The 12,070-nt window shown below is 43.6% G+C and overlaps 1 protein-coding gene across 7 annotated transcripts in view; it reads left to right on the top strand.

The window, feature by feature from the left end:
* The window catches only part of RUNX2 (RUNX family transcription factor 2), a 225,351-nt gene that overhangs the window by 66,715 nt on the left and 146,566 nt on the right, over positions 1-12,070 (top strand). The window lies entirely within an intron of this gene.

The raw sequence follows: 12,070 nt of genomic DNA, 5'->3' as shown, positions 1-12,070 counted from the left end.
TATTTAGCACAGTTGCTTTTAGGTCATGGTGACAGAGGAGCATGTCAGTCATCATAGATCCTTAATTTGCCCATCACAAGTATTGAGAACTGATGTCACCTGGTCATGTCATCTAGTTTCTGTTGTTGGTAGGGGTAGACTACAATGGAGGGAAAATAACTCAAAATGTACAGTAAACTCTTAACATGGATCTATTCTAATGGTTAGGTTATGGTCGATAGTAGTTAGGTGCTGAGTGTCCTTAATGGTTTATAAACACAATTGTTTATAAATGGAATGACTTCCCTCTCTTTCTCTCCTGATCATGTTAGGTATATGTCTTCTTGGGTGTTTACTTAGAGTAGGATTCTGTGGGTGTATGTATATTAGTCTGAATATAGGGGTATGCCTGAATATATAGTTAAAAACAATGCAGAATTATAAAAATAAAGTAAGCACTAAAGAGAACCAGAGCCCTGCATCAGGGAAGAACATTAGAGCTCTATGAAGAAGAGCCATGTATTAGCCTAAATAAGTCTCTAAATGTTGATATGTAGGAATCAAAAGATTAGTGCCTTTACTAGACATGTGTCCTTGATAAAAATGCAGGGGTGAAATTCACACTCGACTTGTGATTTTGAAGCTTGTAGCTATAGGTGCTACTGCATTTAAAGTAGTGGGCTTTAGATCTTTGATTATGGTCCATAAATAGCTCTCCTTTTGTCTTTATAGTAATCTTTAGACCATATGTGTGTATGGAAGCATTTGGATACATATATAAAAGTGTTTATATGTGATTTGTAAGGGACGCATGGTGGCTAATAAAATATATATGAGAGAAATACATGTTCTATGATTTGGCAAACCCTGGGTTCTTTAAATGTTTGATTCCTATATTCTCACCCTTAACTGCCAATTATGTTTTGCGAATGACAAACACTTTCAGAATGGCCTTTGAAAACCAGGTGTTGCTAGATCCACTTAAGAAGATGCTTTTCTCAAGGCTTTGACCCCAGACTTAAAGATGACATCATTACAAAAAGAACCAGAGGACATTTTAGAAAGTGAAGGTAGCTTAGATCTCATGAAGCAGAAGGCGGCGAGCATGGTGAAGGGAAATCTACCTTTTAGCAGCAGGTGTAAATGCAGAGTGATGCTCTGAGCAGGGGTAAGACACATGGAGAGAGCTGGGGCAGGTCAGCGTTGTGATCATCTTCACAGACGGGGGAGCTCAGCGCTGCCTATCACCCTCCTCCCTGTGGGGTCACTCGGGAAGGTCAAACTTCCTGTCTGCAGTTCTGCCTTAAGTTCAGTAGCAGGGCAGAATTGGGGCTCTCAATTCTTGGTGCAGTATGTTTTTTCTAATACAAATCATGCTGCCACACCATCACCAGCAGTTACAAATAACATTTACTTATTCGCTGGATGTATTTCTAAAAATGAAAATATAAAGCAGTCGTATTTCTAGGTACCAATAGCTTTCTGGAATTAAGCCATTATTAGCTCTGCATTTGGGATGACAGCACCAGTATAATTGATTTCTAGATCAGTTGTCTTATTTTTCTAACATTCACAAGGTATTGGGCCCAGCAAATTTCTCCAGCCTTCCTGATTTGCTCGTTGTCTCACACAAGCACGCACGCATGCGCACACCACACCTACCCACTCCCAGCCATGTGCACTTTGTTTCCATGCCCCTGTGTTGTCAGTGACATAATACAAGGTTCTACTGGTAATCAAGGGTGTACATGGTTCTACCATGACTTAGATGAGTAGGAGAACCAAGAACATCCATTGCAGCAGCAACTTCCAAGTGAGTTGAATTGATTTCATTTTTTTTTCTTTCTGGGCTATTTTTCTTATTTATCTAGTAAGTATGAATTAGAGCCTACCCCATGTAGGGAATTGGGTCTTAGATAATATGGGTTGGGACTGCGGGGGGAAGCAAAGTGCTCTGTCCTTGAGTTAAAGTCTAATTGAAGATTTAGCCGTCCTTTCCAGCCCTTGCACAGCCACATCCTGTCCCCAGACAATAATGTCGTTGTTCCCAGAGGACACGTTGTCTTGTCTGTACCCCCTTCCTTAGGCTGTTCTACCTCTGGTAGAACCTGCTGGAAGTTGCCATCTATCCTTCACTGTTAGCTTCTTTAGGGGAGTCCTGGCCTCTCTGTCTCCAGGCTGCCTATCCATCCTCTAAGCTTTAGCTGGGATTGCCTTATTTTACAGCTTCTGCATGTTTGTTTGTTTTTTCTTACCCTGCTAGATTGCACATTCTTTGAGGGATTTATTACAGGGATTTATTTTGGTTTGTGCCTAGGATAGTGGTAGCATCTTGTAAAATGTTGAATGAATGAAAGTTTATTTTATTTTTTTATTTTCTAAAAAGATTTTATTTATTTGAGAGAGAGAGAGTATGGGAGAGAAAGTATGAGTTGGAGGGGGAAGTAGAGGGAGAGGGAGACGCAGACTCCTCACTGAGCAGGGAGCCTGACGTGGGGCTCCATCCCAGGACCCTGGGATCAGAACCTGAGCTGAAGGCAGACGCTTAACTGACTGAGCCACCCAGGTGCCCCTGAATGAATGTTTAGATGAGAAGCTATCCATACAAGAAGGGCTGGGATGTCATGCCTTGTTGGAAGTAGCTGTTTCTAATTTCCTGTTCCAGGGTGCTCTTGTTCCCTGATGATGAACAACAATGGCAGAAATTACATTTCAGTATAATACTTACATAGTTAAACCATTTGGTTTCATCCAGTGTAGTATCTACATAGTTGCATGATTAAATTTAAATTCTACTTAGGAGCCTTACCTATAATGGATTTTGTAACTTCTTTGAAGGATGTCATCTCTGCATTTTAGTTCGTGGAATCTTTTCGATAAAGATATTTGTCACCTCTCATTGGCTCAGCCCCCTTGATAGCTCAAGCTCTTAGCTCAAGACTGTTGATGACGATTATGGTTGTATGGTCACTACTGGTTCTCCCACTTGCCAACAGAAAAGGGGTGACATGAAGTTAGAAGTCATAAACTGAGGAAGTAATAGGCATTAGTGTTTCATATTCATGTTCTACAGTGTCTCTCGGAGTTCGTAGGGCTAAGGGTCCCAGCCGTGCAGTGGGCTGACTTCTTTCCTGTGCTAGTCTCATGGTGTCATTCTGTCACAGTCATGAATGGCTGATGTTCTCTCTGAAGCCCAGGGCCTCCTATGGCTTTGCTAAGGAAGTTGCTTCCTTCCTCTGTACCTTTTTTTTTTTTTTTTTTTTAAATCTTTCAGACATCTGATACCTATCTCTGAGTGCTAGGAAACACCTAGTCTTGTCATAAATGTCTACTTCTTTGGATCAGAATGTTGTGATAGCAGGGGCATAGGCATATTCTGTTAGGAGATATTACTAAAGATAATCACTATTTTATACTCAGTACCTTGTGGGTGGGTGAGCTATACCTGAAACAAGCAATGAAAAGCAGACTTAGGCCCTTGGGTTTGGTGGATTGGGACATTTGTCTAACCTTTGGGTGGGCATTCTGCTCTTCTGTTATTCATTCATTCAGAAAAAATTTGGGTGCTTACCGTCTGCCAGGCAAGACAGAACCCAGTTTCTACTGACAAGGAGCTTACATTTTTGTGCTAGATATAGTCTGTAAATGGATAAATAAACATACATACAAGATAATTCCAGATAATAACACCATGCATTGAGAAATGGAATAGGGTAATACATTAGAGAGCAACTTAGGGAAGGAAGAAGGTACTTTTGATTAGAAAGTTAAGATGGGGTTCTTTGAAGAACTTGGAAGACCATGAGGAACAGCATTTCAGGCAATGGAAAAGTCATGCAAAGGCTGACCGTGGTGGGCTCAGAGGACAGGAAGTTCCGTGTAAGTGGACATGGGAAATGATCCAGAAAGGCAGGCAGGGAATGGATTAATTCAAGGACCCAGTAAGGAGCTTGGGTTTTGTTCTGATTGCAGTAGGGTGCTCTTGAAGGATGTGAAGCAAGAGAATGGCGTTATCTAATTTATATGCTTTTTAAAAGTCAGTTTTTTTACTGTGTGAAGAATGGATCGTAAGGGGCAATGGTAGAAACAGGGACATCATTCGGGAAGCTGCTGCTATAGCCCAGAAGAGAGCTTTCTTTCTTCAAGACCCAGATCTGAGGCCAGCATCTTTGTCAAGCTTCTTCTAGCCTACCCACGCTGAGCCTAAGGCTCCCATACTCCTCGTCCCCTTTGTGACAATTTCCTGTTTACACATCTGTGTCTTCATCGGACTTTGAGCTTTTAAAGTTTAGCGCCATGTTTTATTTACCTTTGTGTCCCCATTGTCTTACACAGTGTCTGTTACTTTGAGAGTTTGGTTTGGTGATGAATGAATGAATGGGTTATTGACTTCTTCAGGAAGTGTGACCCATTATTATCCTTGCCCTAGTACCTGCTTGATTGAATTATTATGAGCAGTCCTTTACTGAGTGCACATTATGTATTTGGCATTGCTGTAATGAAGTCAGTCTGTATGTTTCTTACCACAGCTCTGGTGAGGTAGGCGGCATTATTATGCAAAGCGGAGGGTCTGAGAGGCCAGATGCCTTAGATACCTTGCCCAAGGTCCCATGTACCACTAGGCGGTGGTGAATGCAGGAACAGAAGCTGGATGTGCATTGTCTCAGGGCACTTTAACCATGCTCCTTAACCACTGTGCACTCTTGGGAGGCCAAATCATGCTTCTGTCATGGCCATTTCCCCCCATTTCTCTACCTACCAACTTTCATTTATGCCACTCTTCTCCACTGGCAAACTAGTCATGCATGAAGTTCTTCTTAAAGCTTTAAAACGATTCTGTAAAGGACATATCTTCCACGTGGAAGAAATTGATTCTTCGAGACATGACTCACTGAAAGCTTCTTCAGCCATTATAGTCGACTGCGAGCTCCACATTTTTAGTCGGCGGTCTCCCTCAGCCCTACCAAGTCGGCCATATTGCTGACAGTCTAAGTGATGTGTGTCTTAAGGGACTAATTGCTTTTTCTACTCCCCACTGGGTATTATTTAGAATCCTCAGAGAATGATGTTTTCCTAAAAGAGACGCATTAGGAATATCTGAATTATGCTTTAAAGTGCAATGAAATGATTTTTAATGATTAAATTACAGTTATGTGAGTAGGTATTCAAGGTAACACTTTTAGGAATATCTCAAAAAGCAGCTTGACCAGGCATCATGTAGAAGCATCATCATCTCATCAGTTACGGTGACTGAAGTGCAGTAGTGTCCACCCACCTTCGGTCTGATTCCCTATTCCCTTGGCCAACAACACGCCTTTAAATGTGAGGAGGATCTCAGCCAACTGGGCCTGCTGAGCTTGGGCCGTGTATGTTTGGCTGTCCTAGGCCTGAGTCCACTGTGCTCACACTGCAACACTGACCAGCATAATACTTTCCTTTTAATGTGAAACAAGGTGGGATCTGGTGTGGGCATGGGGCCGGGGGGCGGCAGGTGGTGGCTGTGAGTGTGAGGGAAAGTGAGACTCGAGAGAGGCCCAGTGACCATTACCAGGAAGAGTGACCACAGGGGCATCACTGTGAAAAGGTGGTGGGCTGTAGAGGGTGGGCGAGATAAGCAAGGTCTCATGCTTTATGATCACCAGAGTCTTACTCACCTGTAGGCATCTCATCTCTGAGGAACAGAAATCACCGCGTTCAAAGACAGGCTGTTGATAGTACTGTTCTTTTACTTTTGTGGTGCTGTTGTTTAATTTCTGAAGTTTCCAGAAAGTTCTGTCCCATATTCTTCCTGTGAGAGAGTTTGGGCAGGATAGCTGAGTCAATGTGCTGCTGCTGTGTACATCTGTGAGCTGGAAATCTCTTCAGAGGAGGTCACCGGTTACAGTCCTTATGAGAAAATAGTACAAATGATGTGTAATTGCCCATCCATTCAGCTCTGGCAGCTGCCTTATGAAGAAGAGCAGAATTCGGGTTCAGCCTGTGCTGGCTTTGAAGACTAAGGCTCAGGAAGACCCCATGGAAAGCTGGTGGTCAGTATGTCATGCTGTTCTTAGCCTGTGAGCAGTGTCCTTAGATCAGCTTCATGAAGGGTACTGGACTTGTCAATAGGAATTCCCTTATTAACTGAAGATGCTTGGGCTCTATTATGCTTTTAGAAAAATGGAGAGGGGCAGTGTTCCAAGAAAAATTAATTTCTTGAGTTCCAAAAACTTGCCTTTGTAATTTCCTCCTATCTGGACTAGAAGATGCATAGTTAATATCTAATTGTGATAAGAAGAATCCATCTACATAATGCCTCGCTTTATCCTTCCCCAAGACTGCTCTGCTTCTGGCCTGTCTTTGGGTCTCTGCCCAGAGGAAGTCTGGATTTCTTTCTTTCATTCTTTTCCAAAGCATTATCTTTCTCTGTTTGGTTTTATATCTGGTTTTAGTCTTTACCTACACACATATATGTGCATATGTAATACAGACATACAGAGACATGTACATATGTATGTGTGTACACAGACATACACATGTCTTTCCTCTTCACTAGTTGCCTGGGGACCTTTCTTGGCCCTTTTTACCTTTTGCAATGGACTGTAGGCAAAATCATCAGAATAGGAATCTAGCTTTGAATGGCATATTCGTCCTACAGGGCCAGTTCAGGAGAGGGGCATGTCAGGCGTGCGATTTGACGTAGTGGATACTCTGATGGTGGATTTGATGTTTAATCATTGATGGGCACCCAGGGCTTCACACTGAGAATGGGTGTATATTGTACTGTGCAGTATTAAAGTAACAACAGTATCTTACAAATATTATCAGTTGAGAAAGTGTTTTGATTCCATTTCTTCATTTTAATATGTGCAGAAATACTCCAGGAATAAAATTGTATGTCCCTTCTCCCATGTAAGATCTTCAGATATTTTTCTAGGGCTTTGCTTATTTGGATAAAGACTTGCTTTTTGACTGTTTAAAAAATGTTAGTGATAGCAGTCTTTGAAAGACAAATATCACTGAAGAGTCCATATTGTGAAGCCTGTTTAGGGAAGAAGAAAACTTAGGTATCAGGAGATTTTGGAAACTCTCAGAGCTAAAGTCAGTGTCCCAGGAAGGTGAAATCTGACAAGGTGGTTTTATCTGACAAGGTGGTTTTAGAAGGAGGTGAGTGGAGAGGGGAGAGGGTTAAGAAGAATACTAAGTGTTTGGAACAGTAATCAAGTGAGCGATGGGAGAGGAAAATGACTTTGGGTGAGCATCGCTGAGGAGCTGGCTGAGGATAGAGGTAATTGGAAGTGCCAACCAGCCTAGTTATGCCTACTTATGTGCTTCCCTCCTGCACTGGTTGTGGTTTGGTAACAGGAGTGGGTTGTGGTGTGGTGGATCATCACGGAAAATGACTGTCCCAGGATTTGGTAGGACTTGGTACAAGTCAGGGAAAGAAGGAAGATGTTGAGCCAGTTACCAATATGGAGGAAGGTTCTGGAGGTCGGTAGGTCATGGTAAACATGGAAAAACTTCTAAAGAGGAGTTGGCTTATCTTGTGACCTTGGAGAATGAGCCAAGTGGAAAGGTTATTTGGGGAAATCCAAGTTTCGGGTCAGGCAGGAGGTAGTAGTGTCCTATGGAAAGATTGAAGGCAGTTGGGAGTTCTTGGCCTTTCCTTTCAACCATTCCTCATATGATGGCTGGAGGTTCCATCTGATGCTGCCTTGAGAAGACACAGTCCTCTAGCCATGTGTGACCAGGGCAGTAGGGGTCTTCTGGTACTCTGTTCATGCATCCCAAGGTTGTATTAACTTTTTGTCATCCCATTACACTGTGTCTTGCAGTCCAGGAAAATCTCTGCTCTTAGGGCAGGCTTCCGCCATTCTGTCTTGTACTTGACTGAGACAAGGATGTGCTTTCTTTCTTATTCAGTTCCATTATGTCACTTGCACTCCCTTTTCCCATCCTTGAGGGTTATTTTATAGTTCTGCTGCTTCACCCAGTGTGTTGGCTGTTCCTCGCAACTGTGTCTCATCTTGCAGCTTAGAAAGGTTGTTTCTAATTCTTTAAAGACTTTCATGAACATGCTGGGCATAACTAGGACTATAATCCTTGAGCCTGCCACTGCATGTCTTTCTCCAAGCCGACCATGAGTCATCTCAACAACCACTTTCGGGTAGGCCTTTTAAGTAGCTATAAATCACATTAGAGATAAGGTGTATATCTTGCTGAGGTCAGGATGTGCAGTGGACAGGTGAGCTCTTTTCTAATCTCGTGCTGTGGTAACCCCAGGAGACAGGTTTTTAGTGAACCTCTTCTGCTTTCTGGTGGTCACTGTGGAGCTCTGGGGTGAAAAGCTCCTTGTCCACAGGCTGCTGAAGGTGACTTAGTGTTTTCCGTGAACTGCAAGAAAGTCATCACCAGTAAAGGCTCCAAAAAACTAGTTGACATTTAAATCTTACCAGTAGTAGTACTTTTCTCAGAATAAGGTGAATGGAGTCAGCGAATGTCCAGCGATCATCTAGTAAAGGCATTACCTTCAAATAATTTCAGGACTCTCACGTGATAGAGGAATGCCGGAGAGCAAAGCTGAGGTTAGTAGTGAGTGGAGTTACAGGGGAACAGGCTTCACTTAATATAACTTTGGAGCCCCGCTCTGTCAAATAAAGGACAAAACAGGACAAAAAGGGCAAAAAAAAAAAAAAATGCCCTTTTGGCCCACTGGTCTCCACAGTTCTTGCAATATTGTGCGGTATAACTCATCCAGGAACAGAACCTTGAATTCGTTTAAAGTACAAGTCTCTCTCCTCTGTCTTCTTACCTCTCCTGGGCCACAGTGTCCTCTGAAGCATGTTTGTTTTGCTCCTTCTATTTGGAGATCATTCTTCTTGATAGGGAAGATTAAATCAGAATGGCGTTGGGTAATTTTCCTTTCTGACTGTCAGCAGTAAAAATTATGCCCATTGTTTTCAAACTGTGGCGCGGATTAGGAATCACCTGGGGGAGCTTGTTAAAAGGGCAGGTGCCCAGGCTCTACCCCTGAACCATAAGGTGGGAGGTGGGGCCTGCTCAGATCACAGCAGCAGGCCCAAGGGCCCTGACTGCAGGTCTTCCTGCTCAGCCCGAGCTGATGTGATCCAGCCTCAGGCATCTCAGGGATGGTGTGTGGAGGCAGCTACGGGCCCAAGGCTACTTGCTGGCTTTCCCGGGCTCCTCCCCTCTGTCCGTTTCAGCTGCTGTTTGCCCTAAACACTCTTCTCTGTTTGCCCAGTTCTAGACTGGACTTGTGCCCTGTTTCTATTATGATGCTGTCGGACGGAGATTTTAAAAATGCATATCTGATTATGTCACCTCATACTTAAAACACCTCAGTGACCTTCCGTTGCACTTAGGATAAAGCCCCGAATCTCTGGTGTGGCCTAGCAGGTTCTGCTTGCTCGGACTCCTCCCCAGTTCTCCTCTCAATGATTTTGAGCCTTTTGTCAGTAATCCACCCACACTGGCTCTCTCAGCTCCTCCAAAAACGGTACTGCTTCTGTCCCAGGAACTTGAAACACACTGTTCTCTTGGCCTAAAGCCCTTTTACGCTTACCTACTGATCTACTGGACTCTTGCTTGCCATTGAGTTCTTGACTTAGTTATCATGTCACATCATTAGACCCCCAGGCATGGTTGGGGTGGCCCACTGTGTGTTGTCATGGCGCCAAGGACTCTCCTTTCTAGTACTTATCGCAGTTATGTGATGAGTTGATTCATGTCAGTGTCCCCGGCGAGACTGTAAAGCCTATGAGGGCAGGGATTCGGTCTGTCTTTATTTGCCATTAATATCTCTAGTGCCTAGTCCAGTACCAGCGGAGGCCACTCAGTCCATATTTTTCAAATGAATGAATGAATGAATGGTTGGATACGTGAATGAATGACCAGGAGATAATCCTTAGCACCATGGATACCATGACCCATCTGACAACAGGAATCACCAGGCCTGGGGACCTTCTGTGATGCCCTAGCTGCTGTAGCTGCCTCCTGGATGTTGACATCAGCCTGACCTGACTGACTATACCCACTTCGGGATGATGATTTGAACTGAAGTTCACTTTCCCTGGCCAGCCCCACATTCCAGTTATATTTCAAGTTCTGTGTGTAGCTTATTCCCATCCTTCTGCTGGCTTCTGATGGAGGTCCAGGGCATGCCAAGGCTGAGGCCAGGTTAGGTGTGACATGTGGTAGAGACTCTTATTTCTTCTCTTAAGTTTTTTTCTAAATAAGAAAATATTTTTCATATTTTTATGAAACAGTTCATATTTTTATGAGACAGTTAAAAGTTCCATTTATCCAGAAGTTGGTGATGTTTTGAAGGCACTTCTCACGACCTTATCTTAATTCAATTTCCTTCTGTTTTTTTTTTTTTTTAACCTTTTGTTGTGGCATATGACCTCTCAGACTATGCATATTATTTCTCATTCTCTTCCCTGCTATTGTCTCTTAAGAGTGACTAAGTCCCTCTTCTCCCACTGTTTGCTTTGTGACCTCACTCATCGTGGCCGGTGTACCCTACATAGCATCCAGTTTTATCCAAACAGTGTGCTGCTCTTTTCTCCTCAGATTTCAGTCACAGCTCTGTGAATCAGTTGGGTTGGTCTTCTGCCAAATGAATCTGGTAGCCATCTTGGTCTGTTTGGGGAAGTCCCAGGTGGGGACAGGAGGGGGATTCAAGAACCCTGCTCTGTGAGGAGGCTCTGTGAGGGCCACATGTCACCGACCTTTCAAGGCCAGCCCAAACCTGCTCAACACACCGTCAGTAATTTCAGTGACAACTACTATCTCCAGAAAGGACTGAGGGTCAGGAGCTTGCTTTCCTGAGTAGTTAGAAAACTGAAAATCATCTTAGCGATAACCCATCTGTTCTCATCTCCTCTTCCAGGTGCAAATGGTGAGACTCAGAGAAGGTAAATCAGTGGTGCACGGCTGCACGGTTGGCGCCAGAGCAACCAGTCCAGGGCTCTTCCTATGCTGGAAGAGGAGCTTGTTTGTTCTAAGAACCATGTGTCCTACTAGTCAAGAGACCCAGAAGTGAGTTGGAGAGCTCATTCTGAAAATCCAGTCTAGCTAACAAGGTTATTAGAGAAGACAGAATTTAAACATTTAGTATTTAGTGTAAATTGTTTTGAAATGGGAATTAATGTACATATGAACGTGAGTGTATTTGTACTGTGAATGATAGTAGTACAACAGACATAGTTTAGGGTAGGAAATTGTAAACCTGCCTCTCTCTGTTGAGATGACTGGCTATATTTGACCCTGGTAGCAATTGACAGGGCACAAGTCATAAACTATTAGACTCTACACAGTTCCTTTTAAGTACCCCAGTTTTCTTAAGAAATATTTGAGGTTTACATAGGCTGATGTGAGTGCTGATTAGGGTAAAAAAATGGGTGGAGGATAATGGTGGGAACGTGGAGCTTTCTAACTGTACCGTGCTCCCCAGATAGAGAAGGTGCTGCCACAGGCACACGGAGCTTTGGCAGAAACCATGGGCTCCCGTAGGATCACATTACACAGAAACCTGCTGGCACCACAAGCAGGAAGAAGCCTTTTGTGCGCTGGTTTGGGCTTTGCTCCTGTTAACTTGTTTCCTCCCATCTCTGCATGAAGTTCAACGCCATGTGCGGGTGTGCCTTGTTATGAGTGATTCTTAGGAAAGCAGGCCCTTCTTCACACCTACACACGTTTAACTGAAGTGTTTACAAAAGGAGGCCTGCTGAGAGCAACCATTGATTTTCCACGTTACCTCTTGCCGGACTTTCATGCAGCTCTGTTCCCCCTCGGCTCCCCCCAGACTCAAACTCATTCAAACTGAAGAGAAGACAGACGTCTGCATATTTTCTCAGAGCCAGTTCATTTTCCTAGGGTGGCTTTTTTCTAACGCTCTGCCTCCTTCCTTTCTTTTTTTTTGTCCCCACATGTTTGGAGTTCAATTATGCAGACATGGAATTCGCTTTCTAGTCATTTGAAAGTATGGCTCCTCTCGGAGCCATGACTCTTTCAGTACCATTTTAGGAGATGAATGGCCACTCCTTCCTTTCCCCCATACCGGTGATCGAACTTCAGAAGCTGTGATGCG

Source organism: Lontra canadensis, unplaced genomic scaffold (genome assembly GCF_010015895.1).
Source record: "Lontra canadensis isolate GAN:19392208 unplaced genomic scaffold, GSC_riverotter_1.0 scaffold23, whole genome shotgun sequence".
In the NCBI taxonomy this organism is placed as follows: Eukaryota; Metazoa; Chordata; class Mammalia; order Carnivora; family Mustelidae; genus Lontra; species Lontra canadensis.
The sequence above is the reverse complement of the archived record's forward strand: the minus strand, read 5'-3'. Positions and strand labels throughout refer to the sequence as shown.